Raw genomic sequence first — 15,376 nt, forward strand, 5'->3', positions numbered from 1 at the left:
CACATGTTCTAGGGAGAGAACTTTGTTGATGGTGAAAACCTTAGGTAACTGAGATAGGATGGTGGGGAGATGAGGTGGGATATCTAGGAAGTAAGCTGAGATTACTTTATCTCCTGGAGAGAAATCTTCTGTAGGGATCTTTTTATTCCTCCATCTCCTTGGTACTTTCTTCTTTGTTTCTTTTGCTGTTATCCTACTCTTTGTGGTCTCTTTCCCTAGGGAGATTTTGTTGCTGGTCTCATATGATTCTGGTGGTTTTGGCTCCACTTGAGTTTTCTTTAGCTGTGACAGCTGCTGATTCTCTTGTTTATCACCCAAAGGAATTCCAGGGTGTACAGCTTGTGCTTCAATGCTTTTTTCTCCCACCATTGCTCTGTCATGCTCTGCCCTTAGTTCCTTGCCTTCCTGACTTACTTCTTGTGAGAGTTTGAAGACGTTAAAGGTGAGTTGTTCGTCATGTATCCTCAGTATTAGCTCTCCTCGCTCCATATCTATGAGCGCTCTGGCTGTAGCTAAGAATGGTCTTTCTAATATGATTGGGTGAAGGTGACTTTCTTCCATTTCCAATATGACAAAGTCTGTGGGAAGGAAGTAGTTCCCAACCTTCACCAGCACGTTTTCAACCACTCCAATTGTTTGTTTTTGAGTTTTGTCCAACAGCCTGATGACTACGTCTGTGGGCATCAACTCATTGATTTGCAGCCTCTTCATAAGGGATAAAGGCATTAAGTTGATGCTTACTCCCAGATCACAGAGTCCTTTGTCAAACATTGTTTCTCCTATGGCACAGGGGATGTGAAAACTCCCTGGATCCTTCCTTTTTGTAGGCAGCTCTGGTTGAATGAGAGCACTGTACTCCTTGTTCATCACTATGGTTTGTCCTCCCTTGAGTGAGCTTTTTCTGGTCAGCAGCTCCTTCATATACTTGATGTATGAGGGAATTTGTTGGAGAGCCTTGATGAATGGTATGTTTACATGGAGGGATGCAAATATGTCAAGAAACCTTGAGTATATTCTCTTCTCTACACCACCATTTAGTAATTGGGGAAAGGCTGCATAGAGCCTCAGCAACTCTTTTTGCGTAATTGTGGTTTCCTGAGGATTCTCTTCCTGCTTTCCTGCTGATGTATCTTCAGATTGTTCTGATGGTTTGTTCAGCTCTTCCTCAGTCTCCTTATCACTTATAGTAACCATCTTGCAATCTTCCCATCTGACTTTCTTTGCTTCACCTCTCGGATTTTTCTCTGTGTCACTTGGGAAGCTATCAGTAGGTTTGGGAATCTTCTCAGATAGGTATCCCACTTGAAATTCCAGCCTCTTGATGGTGTCTCCCTGATTCTTGATATTGGCTCGCACCTCCTCTTTGAACACGTTGTTATCTTGAATTTCCTTGCATATGCCTTCAAGTAGGGTTTCAATCCTGGAGAGTTTATCTTCAGATGATGGTGAGTTGAGATTGGAGGGGTGAGAAGGGCCATTTTGACTTTGGTATGGATGTTGAGGTGTGTTGTTAGGTGGGTGCTGATATGATCTCTGTGTGGAATGTTGGTGAGTTGCATTGTTGCTGGGGTTGTGGCGTCTCTGATCTTGGCCTTGATCCTGTTGATTTCCCCACCCAAAGTTTGGGTGGTTCCTCCAACCAGGATTATATGTTTTGGAGTATGGGTCATAGTGCTGCCTGGGTGAATTTCCAATGTAGTTGGCCTGTTCCTGATCACCCTCTGCCTCTTCATTCACTCCTTCTTGAGTTGCTGCTGAAGTGGTGATTGCTACTACTTGATTCCTCTCCATCTTCTTGGTGATTGCTACTACTTGATTCCTCTCCATCACTCCTCTAGTATTGCCTCTTTCAAAAGCATAGAAGTAGTCATTCTCTGCTACAGTCTCAATGACATCTATGGCTTCTTCAATGGTCTTCTTCTTGTTCAGAGATCCCCCGGATGAGTGGTCTACTGCCTTCTTTGATTCATATAAAAGACCTTCATAGAAAATGTGCAACTGCACCCATTCATTGAATATATCTGGCGGGCATCTTCTTGTCAAGTATTTAAACCTCTCCCATGCTTCATATAGAGTCTCACCATCTTGCTGCCTGAATGTTTGTACCTCAGCTCTCAACCTGTTGATCCGTTGAGGAGGATAGAATCTTGCCAAAAATTTGTTCACCACATCTTTCCAGGTTGCTAAACTCTCCTTTGGAAAGGATTCCAGCCATTTAGATGCTTTGTCCTTGAGTGAGAAAGGGAACAGAAGTAGTCTATAAGTGTCAGGATGAACACTATTAGACTTCACAGTATCGCATATCCTCAGGAAGGTGGTTAAATGTTGATTGGGGTCTTCTTGGACACTTCCTCCGAATGAACAATTGTTCTGAACAAGGGTGATGAGCTGTGGCTTTAGTTCAAAGTTGTTGGCATGTATGGTTGGCCGTTGGATGCTACTTCCACAGTTTCCTGGGTTTGGATTGATGTAAGAACCCAGAACTCTTCTCTCTTGCCCAACCTGATGTGCTGGACCTTCTCGGCCATGGTTGTGAGCCTCTTCTTCATGATGGTTCTCCATATTCTCATCCATATCTGGTTCAAAGTACTCCTCCTCTTCCTCAGCACCAACTACTCTCTTTCCTCTTGCTTCCCTCCTTAATCTAAGGAAGGTCCTCTCAGGTTTCAGAATCAAAGGAAGTTGAAGCCCCGCTTCTTCTACCTGTCATACAACCAACAAGGCAAAAGCAAAAAAGATAGATGCAGATAGTAATTTTTACAGAAATACTGTTAGTGTGAGTGATGCAATATATCAAACAGTTAGTGGGTTGGTGACTGAATTGTAAACAACTAAGAAAAATGGGTAGGGGAAAAGGAAGAAAATAACTGAACAGAAAGTAAATTACTCAAATGAACTTAAATCAGACAAAATAAAAACAAATGCTCAATCTAGTTATCTACCAATTTAATAATTGTTGATACAAAATCAATCCCCGGCAACGGCGCCATAAACTTGATGCACGAAAACTTGTCCTTTAACAAATCTCCCTCGGCAAGTATACCGAATTGTCGTCAAGTAAAAACTCACAATAGAGTGAGGTCGAATCCCACAGGGATTGATTGGTCAAGCAACTTTAATTGGAAGAATGCTCTAGTTGAGCTAAGCAGAAATTGGGTTGAGAATTGCAGGAAATTAAATGGCAGAAAAGTAAATAGCAGAAAATAAATGACGGAAGGTAAATTGCAGAATCTTAAATGGGGAAGGGGGGTTTAGCATGAAAGTAAATAGCAGAAAGTAAAGAGAATGGGTAAGATCAGAAATGGGGAGTTCATTGGGCTTAGGAGATGTTGCATTCTCCGGATCAAGTTCATTTTCATCTCTTCCTCAATCAATGCATTCATTGATCTCCTTGGCAATCTTAAGTGATTGAATTCTATTTCCTTGGTAATTCAATCTCTCAAATCAGATCAATAGCCAATTCCTTGGTCTAATTGCTCATGAGAAGAGATGAAGTGTGGTCACTGATTATACCACATGTATTTCCAAATCAAAGTATTGGGAGAATTATATGTCACCATATCCGCCCAAACCCCAATTTGGTCCAACATGAGAAAGCAATTCTAGCATGATCTCTTCATTCCTCTTCCAAGGTTCAAAAGAGATCCAAGTATGAATAGCTTCTTTTCCAAGATGACTACTCAATTGGATGAAGATTGAAAGCTTTCTAGTAAAATCAAGAGAAAAGAGAGAAGAAGGATAATGAAAACTATTATTGATCCATCAAATTACAACAGAGCTCCCTAACCCAATGAAAGGAGTTTAGTTGTTCATAGCTCTGGGAATGAAAAGCATAGATGGAGAGTACATTCTGAGAATTAAACTAAAAGTTGCAGAGAAAGTAAAATACAGAGAGTAATTCTAATAATGCCAAAAGCTCCTCTTTCTAGTTCAAAGTTCTCCCTATTTATACTATTCTTCTAATCTTCTAGTTGGCACTTCAAGTCTTGGATATGGGCCTTTGGATCTTGAGTTGAAGCAGTTATCTTCTTCAGCGGGCTTAGCTTTACTTGCAGAGAGAAAGTGTGAAGTAGGCAGGGATTCTAGCTTAGGACGTTAGTGGCGTTAACGTTAAGTGAAAGTGTGGGTTCGAGAACGGTAGTGACAATCACCTTTTTCACTAACGTTCCTAACCCAAGGATGCTCCACGTTAACTTCAACGTTAGTGGCATCAACGTGACCACTAACGTTGCCTCTTGGTCCTTCCACACGTTATTGGGACTTACTTTTTCCAATAACGTTGAGAATCCTCCTTTCTCCCTACGTTAGAGTTCACGTTAGTGTGGCTAACGTGACCTTTAACGTAGGCTTGCCACATCTTCGAGAACGTTAGTGACACTTACCTTTGTCACTAATGTTCCAAAATGCCCCTACTTCCCTCGTTAGAGTTCACGTTAACTAGGTTAACGTGGCTTCTAACGTGGTATTGCTAGCCATCTCCAACGTTAGTGACAAAGGTGAGTGTCACTAACGTTGGCTCATCATCCTTTTTACTCACGTTAGCTTCCACGTTAATGTAGTTAACGTAGGAGTTAACGTGGCTCATAGTGGCTCATCCTAATGTTAGTGGCAAAGGTGAATGTCACTAACGTTGGCGATTCTTTGCTCCCTCCACGTTAGAGTCCACGTTAACTGAGTTAACGTGGCAACTAATGTGGCTCAAAGTGGCTTAGCTCAACGTTAGTGACAAAGGTGAGTGTCACTAACGTTGGTTATTCTTTTGTTTCCCCACGTTAGAGTCCACGTTAACTGAGTTAACGTGGCTCTTAACGTGGCCAATATGAGCTTGGTCCAACGTTAGTGACAAAGGTGAGTGTCACTAACGTTGGCTTCATTTTCTTCTTCCACGTTAACTACCACGTTAATGTAGTTAACGTGGCAATTAACGTGGGCTATGATGGCTTCGAGGACATTATTGGCGATTACTTTTCTCATTAACGTTGCAAGCTAGCTCCCCTTCCACGTTAGAGGTCACATTAGTTAGACTAACGTGGCTACTAACGTGGTTCTTCTTTGCTTTCTTTGTCCTGAAATCAAGCAATAAAGTGCATCAAAGTTCTAGTCCAAGTTATGAGACATGCATCATCCAATTTGTCATTCAATTCATGCATAATTCTCATGAATTCATATAAAAATCACAATGTTAGCTTGAATCAAGATGTAAGTGAAATTCTACCCAAAACTTGCTTATTTCCTAAGAAAGTGCATGAAACTACCCTAAAACCATAAAGAAAAGGTCAGTGAAACTGGCCAAAATGCCCTGGCATCAATTTGCCCTGGTTTCCCGCACTAGTAACATACGCCTAGTCCGGCCCTACATGGTCTATTTGGATGATACTTTTTGCATCTCGAACACTTTAAGTATTACAGTTGAGTAGTAGTCTGCTCTTCTGAATCCTACCCCTGACGGTTGTCATTCCCTCGGTCATTGTTCCGGCGCTGAGAATGTAAAGTGATATAATGACCTCTTTTGAAACTTTGGATTCTAGGTGTAATCTGTAACACCGTATCACACAGAGTCTTATGCTTAAGTCATAAAGCTGAAGTTGGAAGGTTTTACGACCTCTAATAATAATAATAATAATTGAAAGAAATTTATACCGTGGAGCCTATGAAGAAAAGTTTAAAACAAAATTCGTAACGCTCACATAAACGGAAAACTTACGTACAAAGAAACGTAAGATATATATATATATATATATAGGAATAATAAAAACGGAGTGTCAAAGATACAATTAACAAAGTTTCCAACTTGGTTCGGCGAAGATAAACCAGCCAGAGCATATAAGTATATATACATATAAATAAGAGAATCCCAAGATAAAATACAAGGTGGAAAATCTAAATACAGAATAATAAACATACAAGCTCAAAATACGAAGTCCAAAGATATAACACTTCACTTGCAGAATGAACTCCAGAAGCTTATCGAGGTGCCTCTCGACCTGCATCTGAAAAATAATAATATCGTATGGGATGAGAACCGGGGGTTCTCAGTATGGTTAAGGTGCCCACATATATAATAAATAAGGTCCTGAAAAGCCAGAGGTAATCCTAGAACTTTGACACTCATATATAAACTTAGAGGAATAAACTGAACCATAAATTTGGTAAAACTCTCTAAGGTACACAGGTCACAATGTAACTCTAACCCTACAGTTTACTTTCTGTCTCATTTAACTCTAACCCTTGCTTTCACTTTCACCTAACTTAATATTCTATACATTTTACCACTTACTAACAAAATCATTGTCAACCAACTCTTACCACTGATCCAACCAGTCTCGGCCTATGGCTCAAATCAAACCAGCTCAGCCTCCGGCTCAAATAACTCAACCCGGCCTCCGGCCCATTTGAAAATAAATCATCATTATTATCAGTCCACCACCAAAGTACTCAAAACAGAAAAACAATCACAAACACAAGCAAATACAAGGCAAACATACTTAAGAATAGTTACAGTAAGTATCACAGTTACCATTTATACAAAATTTTTCAGATAGGCAAACCAAGACAAGTATGCACACCCAAACAAAGAAAACAAATGTAACATGATGCATGCCTGTCCTACTGGCCGTGAGCTCACATGTCGGTTAAATCGTCTGAACCCGACACATCTTGTAGTTAATCCAGACATTTGTCTCTAGATTACGCATCTCTAGGAGGATCATAAAGCAAGGAAAGTGCCTTTCCACGTTGAAGGAGCATGCCTTTCAACCTTCTCCTGGAGGATATACGAACGAGAGTGCCTTTCCACATTGAAGGAGCGTGCCTTTCCACCTTGCAACCAAAGAAGAATGTGGGAAAAACAATACGAAGGAGAGTGCCTTCCACCTTCCCCACATCTCCATCGCGACAAGAGACGGAACTTCCGTCCTCAACTTGCCATCCGAATACATTTTCAAGTTAACACGCAAGTGGGATCGCACCCAGACCTTTCCCTCTTGACCATTCCAGCCACACACACTTCTCATGTCTCTTTCCATACCAATTCTAACTTCTCTAACATACTTACTCTTATTCCATAACCCAAACCTAGCTATCGGGCCCTCACCAGAGTTTTCAAAAGTTTGAAAAATCACAGGAATGGTCAATAGTTCAAAAATAGTGAATTTTTATCAACCAAAACACTTCCAAAACACTCATAATCAATACCAAATGCTCATCAACCTTTAACCAACCATTCAACCATTTAAACTATTCATTTTTTAATTCCTCAACTTATTCAAGGTTTTTGATTTAATATACTTCAAGTCAATACTCATCAATAACATTCATCAACACAAAACCAACAATTTATCATTTCTCAACAATTAAACATGCAATGCCAACTAACCACCAAATAAATTCCAACACATATAATTCAACCTATCCTAAGTCGTCTAGCCTAAGTTTTCACAAGAAATTATATATTATATACGAGAAATCAAAATCATACCTTGGCCGAATTTCCGTAAAACCCGGAACGTCACAATTTTTTACTGTTCCATGATACCCAAGTTTCCAAAGTTTCACCAAACGGGTCTCCGACTCCCCAGAGTCCAATACTAAGTCTCCAACACCATCAATTTGTTTTTCAAGTACAAAATCCAATCTAATTTTACCAAATAACACTAAAATTACCATAGGGTTCACTAATTAGATAACTTGAAAAGGATTAAACGTTTCTTACCTTACCAACGCAAAATTGGGACAAGACCTTGCAAGTCCACGAAGCTAATTCGATCCAAAATACCAAAATTACACAAAATTCAACATAATTACATATTGAATTTCGAAATTAGGGGAAGAGAAAATCAAAATTGAAAGGTGGATTCCTTACCAAATTAACTATTAGAATCTGTAGATCTCGACGCGTTGAATGCGTGGCCGTAAACGATACGGCGATCGGAGCTCCGGATCAAAAGTTATTGGAATTTGAAACAAGAATAAGGGTTGGAAGCTTATGTTCTTCCCCTCTCCTTGTTTCCCAGCGTTTCAACATGCATGAGGAGAGAGAAGATGGCTGAAGCCATATTTATTAAGTGGAAAAATTGGGCCTTGGGCCCATTATGGGCCCGGTTTGCTCGATTTGGCCCGTTCGATCCAATCTTAGGCCAAATTCTTTAAAATTAGTGTCAAAATTCTTGTTTTAATTAGCTCTATTCCATTAAACTATAAAATTTCATTTTTCTAATTTCTTAAATTAATAATTAGTTTATTAGCTAATTATTTACTAATTTCTTCAGTTTTACATAATCTTCTTTCCCTTTCTCTTTGTGAAAGATTCCCGGCGGTCACTCCTTGCCACCGCAGTTGATGAGCGGATAATTTATACCCTTTTTGGCATTGATTTTACATAGTTTTTAGTATGTTTTAGTTACTTTTTATTATATTTTTATTAGTTTTAATTCAAAAATCACATTTCTGGACTTTACTATGAGTTTGTGTATTTTTCTATAATTTCAGGTATTTTCTGGCTGAAATTGAGGGACCTGAGCAAAAATCTGATTCAGAGGCTGAGAAAGGACTGCAAATGCTGTTGGATTCTGACCCTCCTGCACTCGAAATGGATTTTTTGGAGCTACAGAAGACAATTGGCGCGCTCTCAATTGCATTGGAAAGTAGACATCTTGGGCTTTCCAGCAATATATAGTAGTCCATACTTTGCCCGAGATTTGATGGCCCAAACTTTCGTTTAAAGCCAGCCTAAAAGTTTCTGGTGTAAAACGCCAGAACTGGCACCTATTTCGGCATTAAACGCCCATTTTGGCACCTAGAGTGGCGTTTAACGCCAACTTGGAGTACATGCACGTGTAAGCTTGAAGGCTTAGCCCAAACACTCACCAAGTGGGTCCCAGAAGTGGATTTTTGTACCATCTGCACTTAGTTACTCATTTTCTGTAAACCTAGATCACTGACAATTTTATTCCATATTGTATCTCTGACGGCATGAGTCTCTAAACCCCATTGGTGGGGGTGAGGAGCTTTGCTGTGTCTCAATGGATTAATGCAATTACTACTATTTTCTATTCAATCATGCTTGATTTTATTCTAAGATACTTACTCGTACTTCAATCCGGAGAAGGTGATGATCCGTGACACTCATCATTATTCTCACATCTATGAACGCGTGCCTGACAACCACTCCCGTTCTACATGAGCTCAACATAGTCACTGGGCAACAGCTTGAGTGTGTATCTCTTGGGTCTCTGATTCACAGACCGAGTCCGTAAGATCAGAACCTTCGTGGTAGAGGCTAGAACCAATTGGCAGCATTCCTGGGATCCGAAAAGTCTAAACCTTGTCTGTGGTATTCCGAGTAGGATCTGAGAAGGGATGACTATGAAGGACTTCAAACCTGCGAATGTTGGACGCAGTGATAGTGTGCAAAAAAATAGAGAGATCCTATTCCGACGCTAGCGAAAATCGATAGATGATTAGCCGTGCGGTAGCTGTACATGGTATTTTTTATCCGAGACGAGAAATCCGACAGTTGATTAGCCGTACAGAGACCGTGCCTGGTATTTTTCACTAAGAGGATCATACAGCCTGCCATGGAAGGAAGCCATGCGTGCTTGGAGAAGAAGACAGTAGGAAAGGAGAGATTCAGACGACAGAGTATCTCCGGAACCTTAACCTGTTCCTCATTACTGAATCACAAGTACTATTGATTTCATGTTATTTAATTTTCATAAACAAAACCCTTTTTATCATTAATCTCCTGACTAAGATTTACAGGGTAACCATAGCTTGCTTCAAGCCGGCAATCTCCGTGGGATCGACCCTTACTCGGGTAAGGTATTACTTGGACGACCCAGTGCACTTGCTGGTTAGTTGTGCGGAGTTGTGAAAAGTGTAATCATAATTTCGTGCACCAAGTTTTTGGCGCCGTTGCTGGGGATTGTTCTAGTTTGGACAACTGACAGTTCATCTTGTTGCTTAGATTAGCAAGAATTCACCTTTTTTGGTTGGTTTAGAGTTACTAAATTTGAGTCTTTTATTATTGTTTTTGTTAAAAACTTAAAATTCTTATTTTCTCTCTCTAATTTTTTTTGAAAATTTTCAATAATAAAAAAAAAACCAATAACCTCTTAATTTAGTCTTCTGTTTAAGTTTAGTTTCATGTTTTAAGTTTGGTGTCAATTGCATGCCTTTATTTTTCTTTTAATTTTTCGAATTCTATGCTCCTTGTTCTTTCTTAATCTTCAAATTGTTCTTGTTTATTTTCCTTGTTTGATCTTTAGTTTTTCTTGTTTTGTGTTTTTCCTTGTTTTTCTTGTGCATTTTCGAATTATTATTGTTCAAAGTATAAAAATTCTAAGTTTGGTGTCCTTTGTGTTTTTATTTTCTTAAAAATTTTCAAAATTTGTTCTTAGTGTTCATCTTGATCTTCAAAGTGTTCTTGGTGTTCATCTTCACATTCAAAGTGATCTTGGTTGTTTTCTTTGTTTTGATCTAAAAATTTTAAATTTGCTGTCATTTTATTGTTTTTCTCTTTTCTCATTAAATTCAAAAATATCTTTTCTCTTTATTTTAATTGATTTTTTCGAAATTTACAAAAATTTCAGATTTTTATTTTAAAATTTTTATCTTATCTTATCTTATTTCAAATTCAAAATTCAAATTTCAAAATTTAAATCTTTTTTAAGTCCTTATCTTATATTGTTAACTTTTTCAAAATTCAAAATTCAAAAGTTAAATTTCAAATTTCAAATTTAAAATTTAAATTTCAAAACTTTTTAATTTAAAAAACTTATCTTCTCTTACCTAACTTATCTTATCCTTTCTAATCTCAAATTTTCAAATCATATCTTTTTCAAATCTTTTTAATTAATTAATCATTTTAGTATTCGAATTTCTTTTATTTCTTTTTTCTAGTTTTCAAAAATTTATATTTAGTTTTATTTTCCAATTATTTTATTTTATTTCCTTTTAATTCGGTTTATTCTTCATTAAATAAAATAAAAACAAAAATATATTTTATTTACAATCCACATCATCTCCCTTTCTCCATCATGGACCTAAGTGGAAATGAATAGTCCAGAAGGACTCTGGGGTCATATGCTAACCCTACTACTGCTGCATATGGGAGTAGTATCTGTATACCCCCCATAAGAGCCAGCAATTTTGAATTAAATCCTCGACTCATTATCATGGTACAACAAAATTGCCAGTATTCCGGTCTTCCACAGGAAGAACCTACTGAGTTTCTGGCACAGTTTTTACAAATTGCTGACACAATACGTGATAAGAAAGTCGATCAGGATGTCTACAGATTATTACTGTTTCCATTTGCTATAAAAGATCAAGCTAAGAGGTGGTTAAATAACCAACCCACAGCAAGTATAAGAACATGGAAACAGTTATCAGACAAATTCCTAAATCAATATTTCCCTCCAAAAAGGATGACAGCTAAGGCTGGACATCCAAGGCTTTAAACAAGAGGATAATGAATCTCTTTATAATGCCTGGGAGAGGTACAGAGGGATGCTAAAGAAATGCACCTCTGAAATATTTTCAGAGTGGGTGCAGTTAGATATCTTCTACTACGGGCTTACAGAAAAAGCCCAGATATCTCTAGACCACTCAGCTGGTGGATCTATACACATGAGAAAGACAATTGAAGAGGCTCAAGAGCTCATTGATACAATTGCTAGAAATCAGCATCTATACTTAAGTAGTGAGTCCTCCATAAAAGAAGAAGCTAAAGCAGTATCCACTGAAGTTAGTCCTCAAGAACAAGTTACTGAACTCAATCAGCAGTTGCTTATTATAACAAAATAGTTCGCAGAATTGAAAGAGATGCTCCAAGACACTAAAAATGCTAACAAGAACATGGAAGCACAATTGAATCAGACAAGACAGAAGCTATCTAAACAGATAACAGAAGAATGCCAAGCTGTTCAATTAAGGAGTGGAAAGACATTGAATGTATCAACTCAAGGCAGCAGAAAACCAAGAAAGGAACAACTGATAGAGGATGACCAAATCACTGCCCAAAATCCCTCTGAGGACAGTAAGAGCCCAGAGAGGAATAATTTTGGCATTCAAACGCCAGAAAAGAGTGGCAATCTGGCATTAAACGCCCATGCAGCACCCAATTCTGGCGTCCAAACGCCAATAAGGGATCAGACAACTGCAAGTGCTGATAACAACCCCTTTAGGCAGGTGTTCATACCCTGGGTCGAGTTGTCCGAGCCAGGATGATTGGCGTCAAAGCGACCGACCTCCTCAGGTCAGACTATCTGACCTCTTTTTAAAGAGAGCTCGGCCAAACCGACAGGAAATCCCAGTAAGGGGCCCAAATAGAGGAACACGACCCAAATTCAAAGGCAGTCCAAGCTATAGAGATTAGGGGCGGTTCCCTTAAAGATAAGCTGACCTCACTCAAAGATAAGATAAGATAAGATAACTAACTTATCTTATCTAAAAAGGTCACTCTACACCATTATAAATACACTGGAGCACCCAGGTATAACTCATACTCTGATTCTACTAAAAACCTGCTTAATACCCTTGCTAACTTAAGCAACGGAGTCCCTTGTAGGTACCACCACCCTCCGGTGATAAAGGATCAGCAGTGCAGCCAGTCCAACAAGTCGAACACGACAGCTCCGGCCGCCCTCACCAGCCGGACACGTCATCTCCGACCAGTACAGAAGATCTCGTCCGAGATCGACCTACAGTTTCAGGTAACCCTCAGAACATTGGCGCCGTTGCCGGGGACCTTGGAAGTCATCCCATCACCATGGCGGACGATCACGACAACGACCATGATTCAGATCTAGAGGATAGAACACCGTACAAAAACGCGGACACTACGCTAAAAGACACTCCAGAATCCAACGGGGACAAAAATTTATCAAATCCGGGAGTGATAGAAGTACTTCAGGATCGTTTAAAGTAACTTGAAAAAGAAACCCATCATCAACGGGAAGTCGGGAAGGATCTACAGAGAGAAGTAAGGTGACGTCAAGAATTAGAAGATAAACTTCTAAAACTCGAAGCCGATCTCAAAGCCAAAGCTACTCGATCCACCCCGGAGGACAGCCCACGCAAAGACCAAGATCCATTCACTAGGGAAATTATGAAGAACAAAATTTCTAAGAACTTCAAACTTCCGGACATGACCTTATACGATGGCACTACAGACCCCAACCATCACCTCAGCAATTTCAGAAGTAGAATGTACCTCACCGACGCCTCAGATGTAGTCCGTTGCAAAGCTTTTCCAACAAATCTCACAAAGACAGCAATCAGATGGTTCGACAACCTACCTCCAAAGTCCATATCAAGCTTTGATGATCTAGCCAAAAAGTTCCTGGCCAGATTCTCCATCCAAAAAGACAAAGCTAAGTACGCCCCCAGTCTACTAGGAATCAAGCAAGGAGATCGGAAAAGTCTTCGTAACTACATGGAGAGATTCAACAAAACATGCCTAGACATACAAAGTTTACCAACAAAGGCCGCCATCATGGGCCTCATCAATGGTCTACGAGAGGGACCTTTCAGTCAATCTATATCAAAGAAATACCCCACATCCCTAGACGAAGTTCAATAACGGGCGGAGAAGTATATCAACATGGAAGAAAATTCTCGGCTAGGTGAAACCTCAAAATCCAGATTCTCCTACTGAGAAAAAGATAAAGAGCCCAAAAAGAAGGAAGACCGACATGGGGAAAAAATTAAAAAATATCATAATTACACCCCCCTTCGAGTGTCTCTTGTGGACGTGTACAAAGAAGTTTGCCACACAGAAAAAATACCCCCAGCTCGACCACTCAAAGGCAAAAGAGGAGGAGGAAACCAACACGAGTATAGCGAATACCATCGTGTCTGCGAACATTCTACCAAAGAATGCTTCGATCTAAAGAACGTCATAGGAAAGTTAGTAAGAGAAGGAAAACTAGATCGGTATTTGGCCAGCCGAGACGATGAGCAAAGAAAAAGGAGGAGGGATGAAGAGGCCGAACGAACCGAGCAATCACCTCAGTCACCAGAAAGACATGTTCATATGATACACAGAGGATCTGCAGGAGGAGGAATCTCTAAATCATCCCACAAATGATATCTTAAAGAAGTATATCATGTCGAAGGGAAGGAGGAAGCGCCCGACATCCCTGCAATTACGTTCACCAAGGAAGATGCATCTGGTATCATCTCAGGACACGACGATCCCATGGTTATCACCATCATACGGGCAAACGCCAATCTCCACCGCGCATTAATAGACCAAGCAAGCTCCGCCGACATCTTATTTAAAACTGCCTTCGACAAGCTCGGCTTAGAAGAAAAAGAGCTTAAAGCATACCCGAACAGCCTGTTCGGACTAGGAGATACCCCGGTACAACCATTGGGTTACGTGCCACTACACACAACCTTCGGAAAAGGAAACTAATCGAGAACACTCAAAATAGACTACATCGTGGTCGACGTGAGTTCAGCCTACAATGCCTTAATAGGGCGGACAACCTTAAATCAACTCGGCGCAATAGTCTCAACTCCGCATCTATGCATGAAATTTCCAACTGCAGAAGGGATAGCTACAATAAAAGCAGATCAAAAGATGGCACGCCGCTGTTATAACGAAAGTCTAAACCTCAAAGGCATAGGAGAAGAATTCCATACAATTGGGCTTGGTGGAATTCAGAGACGAGAAGAACTTTGTCCACAGCCCGAAGGTGAAGTAGAGAAAGTCCAGATCGGAGACACCTCGGACAAAATAACTAATATTGGCACGATCCTACAAGGAGGCGCAAAAGAATCACTAGTACAATTCTTACGAAATAATGTCGATCTCTTTGCATGGAAAGCTGCAGACATGCCAGGCATAGACCCCAAACTAATGTGCCACAAGTTGGCGGTCTATCCAAGATCTCGGCCAATACAGCAGAGACGAAGAAAACTTGAACCAGAATGATCCCAAGCTGTGGAAGAACAGGTACAAGCATTACTGGAGGCAGGATTCATAAGAGAAGTCAAGTGCCCACTATGGCTAGCCAACGTCGTCTTGGTGAAAAAAATCTAATGGGAAGTGGCGAATGTACACCGACTACACCGATCTCAACAAAGCCTGCCCAAAAGATCCTTACCCACTCCTAAGTATTGACGCTCTAGTGGATGCCTCATCCGGATATAAATACCTCTCGTTTATGGATGCATATTCTGGATACAAGCAAATCCCAATGTATCCACCTGATCAGGAAAAAACCTCATTTTTAACACCAAAAGCAAACTATTGCTACATTATAATGCCTTTTGGTCTTAAAAATGCGGGAGTAACTTATCAAAGGCTAATGAACAAAGTCTGTTCAGACCATATCAGAAAAATCATGGAAGTTTATGTGGACGACAT

At 39.9% G+C, this 15,376-nt stretch overlaps 1 non-coding gene across 1 annotated transcript; it reads left to right on the top strand.

Moving 5' to 3' along the window:
* Positions 1 to 2,014: 2,014 nt before the first annotated feature.
* Positions 2,015 to 2,121, top strand: LOC148573527 (small nucleolar RNA R71). Its single transcript, XR_015906309.1, has one exon. It is a non-coding gene; the product is annotated as a small nucleolar RNA R71 (small nucleolar RNA).
* The last annotated feature ends 13,255 nt before the right edge of the window (positions 2,122 to 15,376 follow it).

The sequence above is a fragment of the Arachis ipaensis genome, chromosome B2 (genome assembly GCF_059453495.1).
Source record: "Arachis ipaensis isolate K30076 ecotype BB chromosome B2, ASM5945349v1, whole genome shotgun sequence".
In the NCBI taxonomy this organism is placed as follows: Eukaryota; Viridiplantae; Streptophyta; class Magnoliopsida; order Fabales; family Fabaceae; genus Arachis; species Arachis ipaensis.